At 52.4% G+C, this 16801-nt stretch overlaps 1 long non-coding RNA gene across 4 annotated transcripts in view; it reads left to right on the top strand.

Annotated features, from left to right (window-relative positions):
- LOC130680413 (uncharacterized) overlaps nt 1-16353 on the top strand; it is a 59392-nt gene extending 43039 nt beyond the window's left edge. For 3 of the 4 annotated variants that reach the window (XR_008993411.1, XR_008993410.1, XR_008993409.1), the window contains exon 2: nt 15827-16353. This is a non-coding gene — a long non-coding RNA (uncharacterized LOC130680413). Of the gene's footprint in view, nt 1-11978; nt 12577-15826 lie in introns of those variants that run through there. The other variant, XR_008993412.1, reaches the window with a different exon arrangement.
- Nucleotides 16354-16801: the final 448 nt, after the last annotated feature.

The raw sequence follows: 16801 nt of genomic DNA, 5'->3' as shown, positions 1-16801 counted from the left end.
GGGGATTAGTAAAAACAACATCACCTTTTGGGGGAGGCAGCTTAGTGCAGTGGCTGTCAGCATGGAGCCTGTGCCCATTCTGTGCCCAGGTGTCCCTCGCAGGCCTGCTGGGGTCAGGGAGGACAGAGATTGGTGATGGGAGTGGGCTTGTTCTTAAGTGCAGCCTCCTCTCACTTGCTTCAACTTCTAAAACCAGGGGCTGCAAGGAGAAAGATGAGCAAAAGGAGGAGAGGAGAGAGCCTGGGTTTCAGTTTTGCCTCTGCCAGTAGGTAGCTCTGTGACTCTAGGCAAGTCACTTGACCTCTCTGTGCTTCAGTTTTCTCATCTGTAAGATGGAACGATGATAATACTTATGTCATTGGGTTCTCGTAAGGATTAAGCAAGTTATCGTTTGTAAAATACTTGGAATAGTTTGCCGTCCATAGGAAGTACCATTTCAGTACGTGTTAAAGAGATAAAAATGAATCAAGCCACTCACAAATGCCCAGCAATATATATGCAAGGGGCTCTACATCAATCACTTTGTTTAGTCTTCACAAAAGCCTAATGAGGTTGGAAATACTGTTATTAGGGGAAGTGAATCTGCGAAGGTCAAGTTCCTCGCCCAAGGTCACACAGCTGGTGGGAGGCATCGCTGAGGCTTAGATTCAGGCTGGGCTGTCTCCCGGACCTGGGCTCCTAACCACTCAGCTCTGCCACATCAAGAGTTTGCAGCTGCTCCAGGTGGTGAAGTGCCTATGGGAGCAGGGTGACAATGGATCGGTGGGTTTGGGGGTAGAGGGGTTCAGAGAAGCCTGTCCCCTCCTTGCTCAGGCCCAGGCCCATCTCACGGCAGCTGCCAGGGAGAGATTCTTCTTACTAATCTGTGGAAACGTTGCTGGGGGACTCAGATCACAAACTGCAGCCCTGCTTCCTCCGGCTGAGTAATCTCCACCGTGGGGTCCTGGAGGCGGTGGAGGTCTGGGCTGGCTCGGTTTGCCTCGGTGGTGACATGCTGAGGGAGCTTGGCCACCCCGGACAACCTCCAGGGACAAGGGACGGGAGCTGGGGGACCTGGGCTCCCTACAGGGTTTCTCTGGTGTGGGGGAGGTGAGCTGTGGCTCTAGCGTATCCTGCTCACCCCCGTTTTCTCTCCTGTCCTGGCAGGACTCCTCTGCCCTGTTCGTGGCTGTGTCCCTGGGGCTGTGCCAGGGCCTGGCAGAGCGCAGATGTCCAGTAAATATATGCTGGGCCCAAGAAAGTCTCCAGACACTTGCACTTTAATATTTACAAAACTCCTTCCCATCTGTTATCTCCTCTGATCCTCACAATAACCCTGAGACATTGGTCTTTTAACCCCATTTTACAGATGAGGAAACTGGGGCTCAGAGAGAGAAAGTGACTGGCCCAAGGTCACACAGCTCAACCCCCCTAGGGCTCCAAATTAACTCTGGCTCTGCAGCCCACAGAGATGTCTCCTCTTTCTTGTGGGAGGACCATGCGGGGGGGACAGAAGGAACCCCTAGTTAGTGGAGACCCCCATGTCCTCCTTCAACTCCTTAGAAAATGGTCAGGAGAGATGGTGTTACTGGCTACTGGGTGAGCAGAGTCACAACCTCCAGGGCTTCTGATGGAGGGTGCTCAGGGGTGCAGAGCGTCATGTGCTAATTCATTTACTCCTGTACTGATTCTTCCCCAGCCTCTCCTGGTGCCAGGATGTCCTCAGGAGCTCTCTACCGGGGGGTGGGTCCAATGTCCCGAAGGTGGAGCATCAGAGCTTTGTCTCATCTGGGGGGAAGGTGCTCTGTTTCCTGGAGACAGAGCCCCAGACCTGTCATGCCTCCATCCTCTGGAGCTGTCCTAGGACCTAGGGGTGGCGGGGCCAGCTCCCCAGAGCCAGCCTCCCCTGTGCAGAGGTGAAAGTGCAGCTCTTCTCCTTGGGGTCACTGGGGGGCCTCTGCTGACGGCTGCGGTTTTCCTCGTCCGCTTTGCTCTTTTTACTCTTTGTTCACTGCTTTTTGATTATCACCAACATTTTAAAGGGTTTCCCCTTCTGGCCAGGCTTTGTCTTGTTTTTATAACTTTAGAACTCCTCTCCTTTCCCTCTTTTCTCTTCTTTCTCCTTGTAGCCCATGGTTTTGGAAGACGCTGAAGCAGGAGATGGGTGGGGACCTGGTTGAAAAGCAACTTCCCACTACACCCCCAGTCTCCCTGCCCCTGCCCCCAGCAGGCTGAGGTCCCCCCAGGTGGACCCAGCTCTGATAGCAGCATCTGGGGGAGAGGGCACCCCTTTGAACTGGAGATTCTTTTTGATGTTCTAACTGTAGGATGTGGTGCCTTTAGCCCTGCATATGAAGCCCCATTTGGGCCATGACCCACCCATTCTTCTCTCCAGCATTCTCCCCCCTTTCAGGGCTGCCCCACTGAGGGGGGAAGCTTCTAGCATAGCTGAGCCCACTGACTGTAAGCAAGTCATCTCACTTCTTGAGGCCCTGAGAAAATGGGCCCATGGCAGATCCTGACAAGATGAGGGATGAGAAAAGGCTTTCGTGGGGCCCCTCTGCTCATCCTGATTCATCTGGGACCAGGTCTATGGCCAAAAACTCCCCTTCTGAACTAACAGCCCCTCTGGTCTGGGTGGGGGTTTCTTCAGTCTCAGCCAGCTGGGCCATAGGAACGGCCCATGCGATGGCTCCCCAGCGGCAGGCCCAGGGCACGAACAGCTCTTCCATCCTGACTGCAGGCCAGTGCTTGGCAAGTAGTCTCTGGAAGGGCAGGATTGCATAGCTGAGAACCAGGCTCTCAGAGATTAGCTTGAATTCCTACCTCTTCCCTGAAGGCGGAGAAATGCTCCCTGCCTCCTGTTCAGCCCTGCCCCCAGGACCCCAAACTGGAGAGGGACACAAGTTCCAAAGCTTTTTTGGCCCAGCTCCTTCCCCTACAAAATAGTAGAGGTGGGACCTGGCTGGTCCCTGAACTACTCATGCTCCTGCGGCTGAGCTCGCGCATTTGTGTTCAAAGACGTGATTCAGATCTGCCCTGGGAAAGCACTTAAAACCCCTTTGGTTGCTGGGACTTGTACATGAGACAGACCCACAATGCGCCTGCTCTCCAGCGTGGGAAATGCTGTTTTGGCCTTTCCTTTGCACCCATAGAAAGTCCCAAAGGTACCCAGGTACCAGCTGGCAGGCTAGATGGAGAGCTGGGCTGTGATGCTGGTACAGGGAGGACTGGGCCTCTCTTGTTCACTGCGGGTGCCAGAGCCCCAAGAGAGTGGGTGAGGGTAGGTGGGAAATCAGAGAATGACACTGTATGGACAAGGGCCTGGGGTAACAAAGTGCCCTGACGGCCGAGTGTCAGGTGTGCGGGCCCCTTGAGAAGTTGGGGTGGTCCTCCCCTGGCCTACCTTCCCTGGGCCAGCCCTGAGCACTGACAGCCAGGCTGCCAGAGCTCAGAGAGACCCAGGAGATTGCAGAACCCCACACACGTTGACAGGGGAAACGGAGGCCTGGAGAGGTAGAGACCTGCCTGGCCTCACAGGGCAGTTGAACTCCTTCCTCTACTCCACAGCCCAGAGAATTTAGGAGCCATCTGCTCTAAACTCAGGAGATCTTGAAATGTGCAACAAAGACACAAAGCATCCATTTAGTGTATTGAGCTAGAGTTGCTTTTGTGATTAAAAAGTAAACCATTTAATGTTATGTAAAAAAATGTAGGTGGCATTAAAAACTTTAGAGGTAGGTGGTCCTTGGGAGCTCACCCCAGCACACGCAGTTCGCTCCCTGCCTGACTCAGAGCGACCAGGCGGCTCTTTCCACAGCCTGCACCCTCTCAGGCCTGGGAGGTGCCAGGGAGCTGCAGGGGCTGCGCACTGGCACCCCCTGGTGGCTGGCTCTGGCAGAGGTTGTGTCCGCACTGCAGGGATGGGGGGTAAGGAGGGTGATGCTGGGACACTGGGTGTGGCCTCCCCTCGCAGCTGCTACCCCTGCGTGCTAGGGCATGCCATGCGATTCGTCTCCCTCAGTCATCAGGAAGCTGTGACATGGCTTACCTGGGCTCTGGAGCACACCTGGTGGCCAGATGTGCCCGTTCAACTGAGCCCCAGAAGGGGGTCAAAAAGGAGAGTCTCTATGCACGGCCTGATGGGGGTGACAGGCTTCGAGAGAACCTGCCAGCCTCCAGTTTTCCTGAGCTTCATGCCTGAGCTCCTGTCGCTGTTGTGCCTGTCGCTGCTGGTGACAGAGCTGTGTGATGTGCTGCTGGGGAGCACACACAGTGAGGGGCAGTGTCAGGTGTCCCTGAGAGTGACCTGGGTCAGGAGTCCCGATGACCATGGCTCAGCTGCTCAGCCGGCAGGACAAGGATAACGGTGGCAGCATTTAGCTCACCTTTACAAGTGCCTCCTGTGCCAGCAGCGCGAAACCTCGCGGGAGCTCTGTAAGGAAAGTAGTCTTTAAAAAAAATTTTTAATGAAAAACCTCAAAGGTAGAGAGAATGGTATTAATGGACCCGTACGTATCCCAGCCTCCCTATTTCACATTCATCAAGGTTTTGCCACAATTGTTTCACTCATTCCTCCATCCCTCCCTTCCTTCTCTCCCTTCTTTTCAATTAAATGTTTTAAGGCAAATCCCAAACATAGCATCATTTCACCCTTGCATGCTTTAGTATGTACTTCTAAAAATACAGACATTTTCTTACATAACCACAAAGCTATTATCATATCCAAAAAAGTGAATAATTCGTTGGTGTTACTTAATATCCAGCCAGGGAGGCTGCTGCTCTGATTGCCCCCATTTTACAGATAAGGACACAAGAGACTCGGAGAGGACAAGTAACTTGGCACAAGGTCACACAGCTTGCTAGTGAGGGGGATGGGATTTTAATCCAGGTAGTCTGACTTGGGAGCCCACCATGTACGTCACTCTCTCTGGGCCTCAGTTTCCCTCTCTGTAAAGTGGGGGAATAATCGTGTCTGCTTTGCTACTTTATGGGGTAAGGCATGGGTGTACCATGTTATTCTTGCTTCTGGCAATAACAATGAAAATCATAATGAAATAAAGCAATCGGAAGAATTAATAGAAGTTGGCATAATTACAAAGAAATATAACAAAAGAAATTAAGGTTTGCTGAGTCTCACTCATGTGTCAACTCTTCCTTGTCTCATTTAATCTTTACCCCAATCCTATGCTTCTTAATTAACAGCTTTATTTTACAGGTGAGGCAATGAGGGGCTCAGGGGGAGGAATTCCTCCCCAAGGTCGGGCCTCTGGCAGGAGCAGGATTTGGAGCTCGGCTGGTCTCCTGGGGGTGGCAGAAAACCCTGGGGTATGTCGGGAGCTAAAGGTGGCCTTTGGGACATCCGCCATCGTGGGGAATGTGCCAGTTGGGATTACAGCTTACAAGCAACAAAAATCAGTTTTGGTGGCCTTGGGCAGAGTCGTTTTTTATTGGAAAAATATGCAGTGGCTCACAGAGTGTATCGGAATGACAGAGCCAGGCTGGGGAAAAGATGAGCACGGAGAGGCTCCTGCTCAGAGGTCCCACCTGGGATGAATCCACTTCTGCCTATTTCTCTGCCTTGTCAGACTTTTAGAGTCCTTGGGCCCTGGGAGAGAGTGCCAAAGGACCCAGCGTGGGTGGCACAGTGCCCACCCACCATGGCTGGGACAGCATGGCACTTTCCTGGAGGGCTCCAGAGTGCTGGGCCATGCAGGGCTCTTTAAAGGAGTGGAACGGAGAGAGAGCTGGAGGGGATTCCCCGGAGAAGACTCAGCCAGCTCTGGTTTCACACTGTAATTTTGCTTCTGGTTCTTAGTGTGTGAGTCACACGTGAAAGTCTCTTGTTTTGCAAGGCCTGTGTCTGCTACTGCCAACACCTTCATAGCAACTGTCGCCTCAAGGCAGGAGCCCAGCTCCTGGGCAGGACCCCATCTACCGCCCAGTACTGCCTCTATGGGAGCAAAGCGTTAGGGACTGTAATTTTTAGGCCCGGTGTTAGGGGGATTTTCCATCTTTTGTGTCACACGCAAATAGAATGTAAATCATATGTAAATGAGGGGGTGCCCTCAAAACCCAGAGGCTGGGTAAGATGTGTAGCGGACTTGGCTCTGGCTGGTTTGTGCCTTTCAGAAAATACTCACCCCGGCTTGCCCCCCAGGAAATCCACTGCCACCTCCTCCTCCTCCTGGAAGCATGCCAGGCCACTGCTAGAATCTGTACCCCTGGGCACTTAGTACTCCCCAGGGGCCTCAAATCCTTGTGAGAAGTAGATGGGGCATACAGTCTAAATGAACAAATAAAAAGTCTCCTGCTGCTTCTGTTTTCTCCACCTGTGGCCTATGCACAGGGCTGGGCACACAGGGCCTGCTGGAGGGACCCAGGGCCAGCCAAGCAGGCCAGGCTGTATCAGCAAGGCCTGGGAGAAGTGGGACAGCCTCCTTCCCACTCAGCCTCAACCTCTGGGCCTGGACCAGAGATTCTGGTGAGACAAGGAAGGTGGCTGGGAAAGGCTGACTTCAGCGAGGGAGTGTGGGGGCTGTTTAGCAGCTGTCAGGGCCCTGGGAGACCCCCCAGGCATGATGTCCTTCTCCACACAGGCTGTGCCAGGCTGTTTAGAGGAGAAAAGGAGCCAGTGGGGCAAGTGGAGAGGAAGAAGGTGAGAAGGACCGCAAGGGCCCCAGCCTCCTCCTGTGCTCCCAAAGGCACCTGCAGGGCCCTGAGAAGTTGGACGGCTTTAACTCCTGAGACATTAACGGGCTGGTCCCATTGAGGAGCAATTCTGGGGTGACCAGAGGGCAGGCCAGAACAGTCTCCAAGCTAGGCCAGCCAGGTGCTGGCTCTTTTTGGTGGTAAATCACAGTCCCCTGAAAAGCCCTCTTTCTAGGAGTCTGAGTTCGGCCTGAAGCACGCCAGGCCCTGAGCTGGGAAGTTTCCATCAGTTCTGTCTTTCCTGCCCGCCCTCTACCTCTGCACCTCTTTTCCCTTCCCTCCCCCCATCTTCTCTTCATGAGGCTCTGTTTCCCTTCTGCGTCCGAGTTTCACCCCTGCACTGGGGCCCCCCACGCAGTACCTGACCCCCTTGCCCATCAGGCTGCAGGATCTGAGCCTGGAGCCGGGCCTGGCTCACCCACTGCTCCTGAACAGACACAGGCTCTGGAATCACAGGCCCACAAACACAACTGTGCATACGGGGCAGCCGGGCTGGGTTTTTTTCATGTTGCTTCTGGACCACAGGATGTGCTTGGGGGACAGGTGGACTTTGCTGCCTCTGCATTGCCTCAGTCCTTCTGGTGAGCCTCCGGGGCTGAGGGTAGGCACTGGGCTGGCCCTGGTTGCCATGACCTTAACCCTGTACTTGTGCAGGCTGCTTATGGCTCGGAGGACACAATTAGGCCAAGTTCATCCAGGAACTTGGGGCCAAGGGCCTCCATGTGATGATCAGGCTACACAGAGCATCACCACGCATCTGGGCACAGAAGGTAGGACAGTGAGAAGGGGGTGGTGTCAGAGGTTGGCACAGAATTGCTCTAAGAGAAAGGAATCCAGGTGATGGCAGGCCCTGTTCTGTGAGGGTCCCAGTGGGAAAAGCCCCCAGGAACCTGAGCCGCAGTTGCAGGGAAAGTGAGACAACCACCTCCTTCAGTGGTTGTCAGCCTCATTCTAGAAAAGCGCGCTGCTGTTCCTGTCCTGCTCACCAGCCCAGGGACGCGCCCCCGGCTCCAACCACCAGCAGCCCTTCCACTGTGATGTGGATAAAGAGGGCGGCAGGACCAGCCCTCTCCCGCCATTGGAATGACCTCTCCAGGGTTAAAAAGGGCGGGGACGGGGGCTTCCAGGAAGAGGTGGCTTCCCTGTGCCTGTTGCCCAGCTGCAACCGGAAACACCCCCTCGCTGTTTCATCATCTGAAGATTTATTTAAAAGAGTTTTATGTTGTGGCTGTTCTGGGTGACGCTCTTGATGATCTGATTTTAAAAGCCTTTCCCCGCTCACCCTCAGTAAGTTGCTTTGAGATACAGATACTTTGGAGGCAAAACAGAGTTCATAAGCTTGGTTGGGCCTTGTGTGCTCCTGAATGTTTTCCATTCTGAACCCTTACGGTATAATTAGAGAGATTCTTTAGCACGGACTTTTTCTTTTATTGTAAATTAATTTCAAAACCGAGTTCTGAGGTTAAATAATGATTGTCAATCAGTCGAACCTGGGTTTCCTTCCAAAAGAAAACAGGATGCTATTTTCAAAATGTTGGGAAAGGGATGTTTGAGAACTTGGGGTTTCACTGATGCAGTGATATTAAGGGTCCCGTGAGTCGGTACTAATCTGTGTTGATGTCTTTTTATTAGACGAGGATGTGCTTGGGGGACAGGTGAGGCTGGAGATGCTGGTGGGAATGTACGCTGGGGCTGTGACTCTCCACCAATGGGCTGGTCCCAGAAAGTTCACATCTTGGCCAGGCCTCAGTTTACCTGCTGGAGAACCCATAAACGTCTATCGAAACATGGTGAGGTGGGTGAGAGGAGGTTGCCACTTAGGCTGTGGGCAGGCTAAATTGGCTTAGTGCCTCTTGCCTACCCAGCCCTGTTTCTCTGTTAAGAGTAAGTTTTATGTTGAATCACTGTGTTGTACACCTGAAACTAATGTAATACTGTGTGTCAACTACCCTTCAATAAAAAAATTATTATCTAAGAGTAAGTTTTGACACTTTTCTCAGGGTTTCTCGACCTTGGCACTAGTAACATTCTCAGCCAGATGGCTCTTGGTTGCGGGGGCTGTCCTGTGCATTGCAGCCTGGCTGGTAGCATCCTGGACCTCTAGCCAGTAGCATGCCCACACCCTCCCCCACTGTTGTGACACAAAAGTGTCTCCAGATGTTCCCAAATATCCCCTTGGGGACAGAATTACCCCCATTTGAAAACCACTGAGTTAAAACATAATACATAGTCACTGTCAAAAATAAGAGAAACACAGCCTGTAATTTCAGTATCCAGAGTTAACCCCTGTTAAGCTTTTGCATACTTCGTTCCGACTTTCTTTTCCATGCATATATGCATGTTTGATTTTTTTATGAAACCGAGCTGCATAGTATGCTGTTTTGTAACTTGCCAAACCCTGGTCTGCACAGTGGGTGTTTCCCGTTATTGCCAGATCTGCTCTGCTGCACCTCTCTTCAGACTCCGGAGGGAGCATCTCTCTTCAGTAATAGCTGGCGGGAGGGCTGGGAGAGCGGTGTGAAGCCCACCGGGATCTCATCTTAAGCTTTAAGGGTCCGTGGAGTCAATGTGACCATTTACCCAGAGTTGATGTGCTGTGGGGACTGACTTACACTCACACTAGTGCACTGTTTACAAGCAAGTCACCCCAGACCCATTTCCACCTGGCTCTGAGCCTGGGCTGCCCTGTGTGGGCTTGTGTTGGGTGGTCAGGCCTGGGGGAGAGCCCCCCTTGCGGAGAAGGGTGCAGGGAGAGCCAAGGCAGCAGGGTTTGGAGTTTGTGGTGGACTGTGGCCCCTCTGAGGATCCGCGGAAAGTGAGGACCCTTTCTCAGGGAAAACACCCACACGTGCCCAGGTCTGCATCCAGCTCCAGACGCCAGGTTAAGCACTTTGCAGGGATTTTCCTGATAACTTGTGGTGACCGAGACTTACCCCTCTTTCTTCCAGGAATATTTCTCAAGGCCCTGGGAAGGCTCTGACATTGCACAGGGCAGGGCATCCCCCCCAGAACAGCAGTGTCAGTCCCAGGCAGTGGGCAGATGGATGCCCAGATGCCCAGATCTGGAGAATTGGAACGAAAATCTGAGCTCTTCCAATAATCATGCTGATCAAAGCCAACATTTGCTGAGCCTGTGCTATGGGCCAGGTTACTCACCTAATGTGCTCTGCCTCCTCCAATTCCATGAAGAGAAAGGCACCATTATTTGACTGAGTTGACATTTTACTGAGCTTGAAACAGGCTGTGACTCGCTCACATTCAGCCTTGCGAGCGGAAAGCTGGAATGACCATGCTCTCAACCTCGATGCTATGCTGCCTCTGTGGAGGGCAGGACGGGGTTGCCTGGGCTGTGAAGGACAGGCATTCACTCCACCAGGTCCCACTTTGGCCCTGGGCCTGTGCACCAGCAGGGATCAAAAGTATTTCTGGAGCCGAAGCAGATGTAGAAAGGTGGTTCCCAAGAGCTGGAGGGAGAAGGAAGGAGAATCAGTGTTTAGTGGGCATCTAGTTTCAGTGTTGTGAGATTAACAACTTTTAGAGATCTTTGCATAACAATGAGGATATACTTAACACTACTGAACTGTACAATGAGAAGGCTTAATATGGTAAATTGCATGTTAATATGTTTTTTACCACAATGAAAAAATATGGGGGAAAAAAGTCAATTGTGGAAATCTGAACGCTGGAAAAAATTAAAGAAAGAATGCTCTGGCTTCTGGCCTTGCCTCTTTTCCCTGAAGGGGGACAGAAATCCACCCACTCCTCCACCTGGTCCCCCAGGCAGCGCCTTGCAGCCTGTAGGGCACCACGGAAGGAGGGAGGCTGAACTCTCCTGGGCTGTCTCCATGTCATCTGCAAGGGGCTTCTAGGGCCAGAGAGAAAAGCAATTTGGGGGAAATACAAGAGAGAGTGGAGTTTGGGTCAGCCTTAGGGCAGGGAATGGGAAGTGTGTGTGCCTCAAGAGAGTTTTATTATATTTAAGGCTATTTATCTTTTGAAAAGACTACATAGGTAATGGGACAAACTTCAAGAGGTCCAGGGACAGGACACCCTGGGGCAAATGCCTCTAAAACCAAAATCGGTCAAAGGGAGAAATCAAGTTTAAAACCCCTTTATTGCTTACAAACTGCAGTCCAGGGCAGACTCTCTTTCTTGCTCAGGCAGAAGCAAAACCAGCCCTCCCGCCTCCCCTCTCAGGTTCAGATAAGCCCTCTGTTGCCCAGGTAATTACTCATTGATATGGAGATGAACTTTCTCCACCCCCTAAGGAACACCTATCAATATGCAGATGCACTAAAGCCATACTCCTCTCCACCCCTGAGGATGCAGATGCACTAAGGTCAGGTGAGATATTTTGGAAATATTACAATTTTACCCGCAGGTACAAACAGCTAAGCAGTGAAAATTAAGTTTCCTTTCTTCCCTTCTCCCCTCCCCCTCCCCCAACAAGCCTTCCCTGAGGCAGCCATTGTCACTCCTTACTGTGTATCTTTTCAGAGTGTCCATGCATCTACCAGCATATATTTATACAGTCTTTTTTTTTCCTGCTACAAATAGCATATTAACATATTGTCCTACACTTTGTTTTTATCTTGGGGATTGCTTTGTATCAGTACATAGAGATGACTCTCATTTCGCTTTATTAGGGGCATAATATTCCGTTGTGTGCATGAACCACACTTAAACATGTTTTAACCATCATATAGGTTGTTTCTGATATTTGTGATAATAGCCAATGCCGCAGTGAACATAAAAATGCACCATTGCTCACATTTGCAAGTACAGCTGTGGGCTAACTCCCAGCTGTGGGAATGCCGGGTGTGCATTTGTCATGGTGAAGTTGCCCTCCTTGGGGGCAGTCCCCACTTAGGAGGACCCTGGTCCCACCACTGCCTCCCCAACACTTAATGTTGTAACCCGTGATCTTTCCCGTGCCGAGAGGAGCAAGATGGTGTCGGGTTATCTTTGCATTTTTCATTTACGGAGGATGAGAGTCTTCTTGTATGTTTAGGAGTCATTTTGTCAGTTCCTTATCTGTGACCCCGCTGTGTCCTTTGCCCATTTTTCTTCTGGGTTCTTAGACTTCTTATGAGTTTGTAAGAATGCTTATTGAATAACAGAAGTGTGCCTATGACCCAAATGCCTTTTTAGAGAAAGAGCCGGAGACCCAGGAGGCTCCAGACCTCTGCCCTGCCCCTTCTCCTCTGCTAAAGCCTGTTACGGGACCATGGGGGAACTAGGGGAGGCCCCTGGGGGAAGCCCTGGGACTACTCACCCTGGGGCTGGAATTGGGGTTGACACAGCTGCTCTGGGAAGAAGGGTCAAACTTGGCGTCATGCAATACAGATGGCCAGGCCTGTTCCTCAGGAGGTGCCATCCCGTCCGCCTGGTTTGGGGTTGCTGTATGTGGCCCCCCAGGCTTACACCACCCAACTCCATGAGGGGTCCTTTACATGGACTGTGATCTCAATGGTGCCCTCTGGAGTTTGTGACGCAGTGGCCCTATCGGCTCCAAATGGAACCAGCTCTGGGCAGCTAGAACAGGGCTGTGCCTTCATGTTCTTGGACAGGCCTTTGGCTTCCTGAGTGCGCAGGTCTAGGCAGGGCATGTCTGCAGCCATGTGTGCATCCATCTACTTCTAGGTAGGACAGGACAGCCACATGGAATGCCTGCATGGTCGTGAGGCTGGCTTCCTAGCCTAGCCAGTTCCCCTGGGGAGGAGGGCCCAGCATGCCTTTTCCTGGGGCAGGGCAGAGGCCCCAGGAGGGGAGCAGTAAGGGAAGTCTACAGACCTGAGGTAGGCAGGAAGAGGCCTGAGTAGGCCTAGCAGGTCTGACAGCTGCTCTGGGCATTGTGTGGGGCCCACATTCCCAGGGAGCTGAAAGGTAGGACAGCTTTCCCAATCTGTGGGTCTAGAATCTCTCTCAGTAGAAGCCCAGTGGTACAGTGGGCAGGGGTCTTCGGCACAGCCCTGCTTAAGGCCAACCCCCAGACCAGCTTCCGAGCCACGGAGACTACCAGCCTCAGAACAGGACTGGCCTGGGTAGCAAGGAGCCCAGGGATCCATGGGGAAGCCAGGCCCCATTTCTTCATTTCCCAAGTAGTCGACATGGAGGAAGGCCTGTGGCATCTATCTGGAGGATGGCAGGGGCAAGGAAACAGTACCCTTGGTTGCTTGAATGCAGGAGAGACTGGGTGGCCCACAACCCCTACACCCCTGGACTAGGGATCTGATAATGCTGACTGCCCTGGCGGAGGCAGCTTCTGGAAGCTGCCTCAAATCCCAGAACTAGTGCTCCTCAGTCAAGCTGTAGGCCTATGGCCTTAGTAGGGAGCAGAGGCAACATTTTAGAGCCTTGTCACCGCATACGGAGTGTCAACACCCCGAGACTGGGACTTTTCCAGGGAACATGGGAGCATGTGTGTGTGTGTGTGTGTGTGAGAGAGAGAGAGAGAGAGAGAGAGAGAGAGATGGCAGGGAATAAAGCCCCTTCTTCCCCCCTTGGTGCACTGAGGCCTGAGGGGTGGCTGGGCAGGAAGGCCCTGAGTGGGGCAGAGTGCGGGAGTCAGGCCCCAGGCAGAGGACAGGCGCCCTTGCTGCCGTCCCAGGAACACGCCTCTGCTCCACTTGGGTAGAATCTGACTGAGCTGCTGCTGGTGCCCCGTGGCTGCCTGACGCCCGTGGGAGGCTGGTTCTCAGATTCCCAGGCCGGCGCAGGCCAGAACTGGTCTGGCTCTTTCCTAGGGTTACTGGGTGGCTCTGGGCTTGCCTCCTAGGCTCTCTGAGACTCTCATCAGTGTTGTCTACTGCAACTTTTTGTAATGATGGAAATGTTCGCTGTGCTGTCTGTCCAGTACAGTAGCCACCAGCCACGGTGCCCACTGAACACTTAAAATGAGCTAGTGTGACTGAGAAGCTGCATTTTAAATTAAATCAAATGTTGATTAATTTAAATGTGAGCAGCCCCTGTGGCTAGTGGCTGCCTTTCCAGACAGCACAGCTGGTACCCAGGCCTCCCCAGCCTCTCCCAGCTCCCTGGGGCCCCTGGGGAGAGGGAGGGGACGGCGGCATCAGGCACAGAAGCAGGTCTCCCAGTGATGTCAACAAACCCTAGGCTTGTAATAAAGTCCATGAGAAAACCTTCAGGTTCAATCAGGAAATAGTCTATCCTGTCATCCTTGGATTCTGGAGATGCATATCTGCATGTTGAATAAAGGCTCTGAGATGTTCTGCTCAGAAGAAATCTATCTGATTTTTTAAATTTAAGCTCAGATTTTCCAAATGCACTGAGCACAGCACCTTTTTTACATGGCCCATCTGTTGGTATTCTGTGAACCCCTTTGAAGTGCTGGGGAAGGAGGCTTGACTCCTGGAGGAACTAATGCTTCCAAGTGGGGGTACTCCTGCTTCATGCAGCCTGTGTAAGGGACTCTGGAGCTCTGGCTAAAACTGCAGATGTTTCCTTGGGTTGCCCCAGCCCTTTCCAGTGCAGGCGGGAACCCACAGCAGCCTTGGGCTCTGCCCAGCACCTGGCAGCTGTGGGACCTGGGGCGGTTCCTCCGCATTCTGTCCACTGGCTTGGGTGTGGAGTGCAGAGGCAGCTGGCCCGTTTCATGTCTTTTCAGTCTTCTGCTTTGAATGACCATGGAGTTCGGACTGGGAGAAGCTCTCCTGCTGTTCCAGTAGCTGAGCTGGATCCTGAGGAGAAGGGAGGACAGGCAGGGCAGGTATGCGTCGGGTGCTCCCTCCATCTGCCCAGGTAGGCATTTGGAGGTCGGGCCCAGAGCCGGCTGGGACTTGCACACCTGCACCCTTGCAGGGAGGCTCCGAGAGCTCCAGCTGGAAATGCTCCGTGTTGCTAGGAATGAGGCAGCGCTCAGCCCTATCAACTCTGCGTTAAGGCAAGCAGCAGGGCAGCTGCTGCCCACACCCCCAGCTGCTGGCACCAGCAGTCTGGGATCACACAGCCCTGGTCTACGGGGCACCTGGGGGAGCCGGAGCTGTGGATTATAGGGAAGTAACAGTTACTCTCAGGTGAGGCAGGGGATTCTGGCTGGAGAACCTTCAAAGGTTTCCCACAGCGCATCCTAAAATAGGGAACAGCCAACAGGAGAGGGCTGCCATGGCCACTTCCTATCCCTCTGGGGGCATGGCCTGGCAGCTGTCTCTTCCTGTGGGGAAGGCTCAGTCCTGTCTGGGCAGAGGTCTGTGGGAGCAGGTCTCTGCCCTGCATGAAGGCCTGTTCTCTGCTGTGAAGCCTGCTGTAAGGAGCATAGACGGGATATCCTTCTGCCAACTCTGGGAAGTCTGAAGCCACATCTGGAGGCCTGGTCGGGCCCTGTGAGAAGGCATCGCCGGCCGCCCAGGCGGTTATGGATCAGGAGGGTTTGGACTGAGATGGGATGCTCAGTTCTGCCACGTGTGGGGACAGCCTGGCCTGCCTCCCTGTGGACACACTGTGCACGCATGCAAGCCTATCATGGCACAACTCTGGGGGCATGTTCACATGGGACACATGTGGACATGCTAGGGAAACACATGCACACTGTGTGCGTGTGAGTCTTGTCATTGTGCACAACTTCCTCACCACACCTCAGTGCTCCCAGTACATGAAAATCCAATGTGATTAAAAATAGGTAGTGGTCTTACCCCCTCCTCCCCAAGCTAAATGGCTTCCCCCCCAGGGCATTTCAAATGGGTTCCATTTACATTGAGAAGTTTTCTATCAAGTGAGGTGCACCTGTGCTCTGATGACTCACCCAAACATTTGGGTTTGCCGCGAGCCAGGGCAGCTGCCATTCCCAACTACAAAAGATCACTAGTAGATTTATGACTCAGGGTCAGGAATCTATAAATTACCTTTATCCCTTGGAAGGATGGTTGTGCATTAGCTTAAAAGAGGCTTTGCTGTAGGTGTCCTTTACTATTATTATTATTATTATTAAAGTATCATCAATATACAATCTTATATTGGTTTCAAATGTACAACACAGTGGTTTAACAGTTACCCATAATATTAAATCTTCACCCCCTCTAGTGCGGTTACTGTCTATCAACCTAGAAAGATGTTACAGAATCATTGGCTGTAATCCCCCTGCTGTCCCCTTGACCACCTTGTATTGGGATTGCTGCAGGTGTCTTTGAGCAAACTCTAGTCAAAGCTATGGACCATCAGACAAGGAAATGCCAGAAGTTCTACTGGTTCCTGAGAAGAAGCAAGGGCTACAACCAAGTAAGAAGACTTGAATGAAAATCTGTGATAATCTAAAACTTGGTAGTGAGTTTACTGAAGTGCATCAATGTTGTAAATGCAGCAGTTCCCTGTTCCTGTGCGTGGTGGCCCAGAGGACCTGGCTTGACTGGGGGGCTCTAGAATCAGTGTTGGAGATCTCCCAGAGAAACCCGCAACCTTCCTGATGAGGAAGCAGATCCAGAAAGGCCAAGACGTGACCCTAGGACTGACCAGCATGTGAGGGGCAAAGCCCCAACTTTGGTCTTCTAGCCCGGCCCCCGTCCTGGAGCCCTCTCGCGTAACTTCCTTTCCAAAACAGAGAGAAGCCCAAGACAGTGACTTAGAGCCCCTTTGGCAGTTTTGCTGACAAATTTTTTGTTTTGAAGTGAGATGTTCTGCTTTTATTAAAGTCTTTAGGAAATGATAAGATTTTGACTTTTTCAGACATGTTTGAATTACTCCCAGTCTGGAATTCCTACACTGGGGTTGAGATCCAGAGAGGATGCAGAGAAGTTAGGGGTACAGAATTTGGGGTCAAGTGGATCTGAGTTTAAATGCCCATTCTGTCCTTACTAAGTGTGTGAGTTAACCACTCTGAGCCTCGGTTACCTTATTCTTGGTAGTTTTGGTAACCAAAGCAGCACTTAGCTCAAGGGCCGCTCAGGGCCTAACGGAATGAGCAGAGAGAGCGTGGCCCCGGGGAGGCCCGACTGAAGGAGCACTGGGGCTATTCCCTGGCACCCGGTCAAGCAGGTAGACCAGGGTCTTGCTCAGCGAGCACAAAATCAGCAGGTCCTGAGACCTTAAGCAGAGCCTGCTTGGCCTTATTGATGAAGAGCTGGGCTGTCTGGGTTCAAATCCAGTCCTGTCTCTGACC

The sequence above is a fragment of the Manis pentadactyla genome, chromosome 13 (assembly GCF_030020395.1).
Source record: "Manis pentadactyla isolate mManPen7 chromosome 13, mManPen7.hap1, whole genome shotgun sequence".
Lineage (NCBI taxonomy): Eukaryota > Metazoa > Chordata > Mammalia > Pholidota > Manidae > Manis > Manis pentadactyla.
The sequence above is the reverse complement of the archived record's forward strand: the minus strand, read 5'-3'. Positions and strand labels throughout refer to the sequence as shown.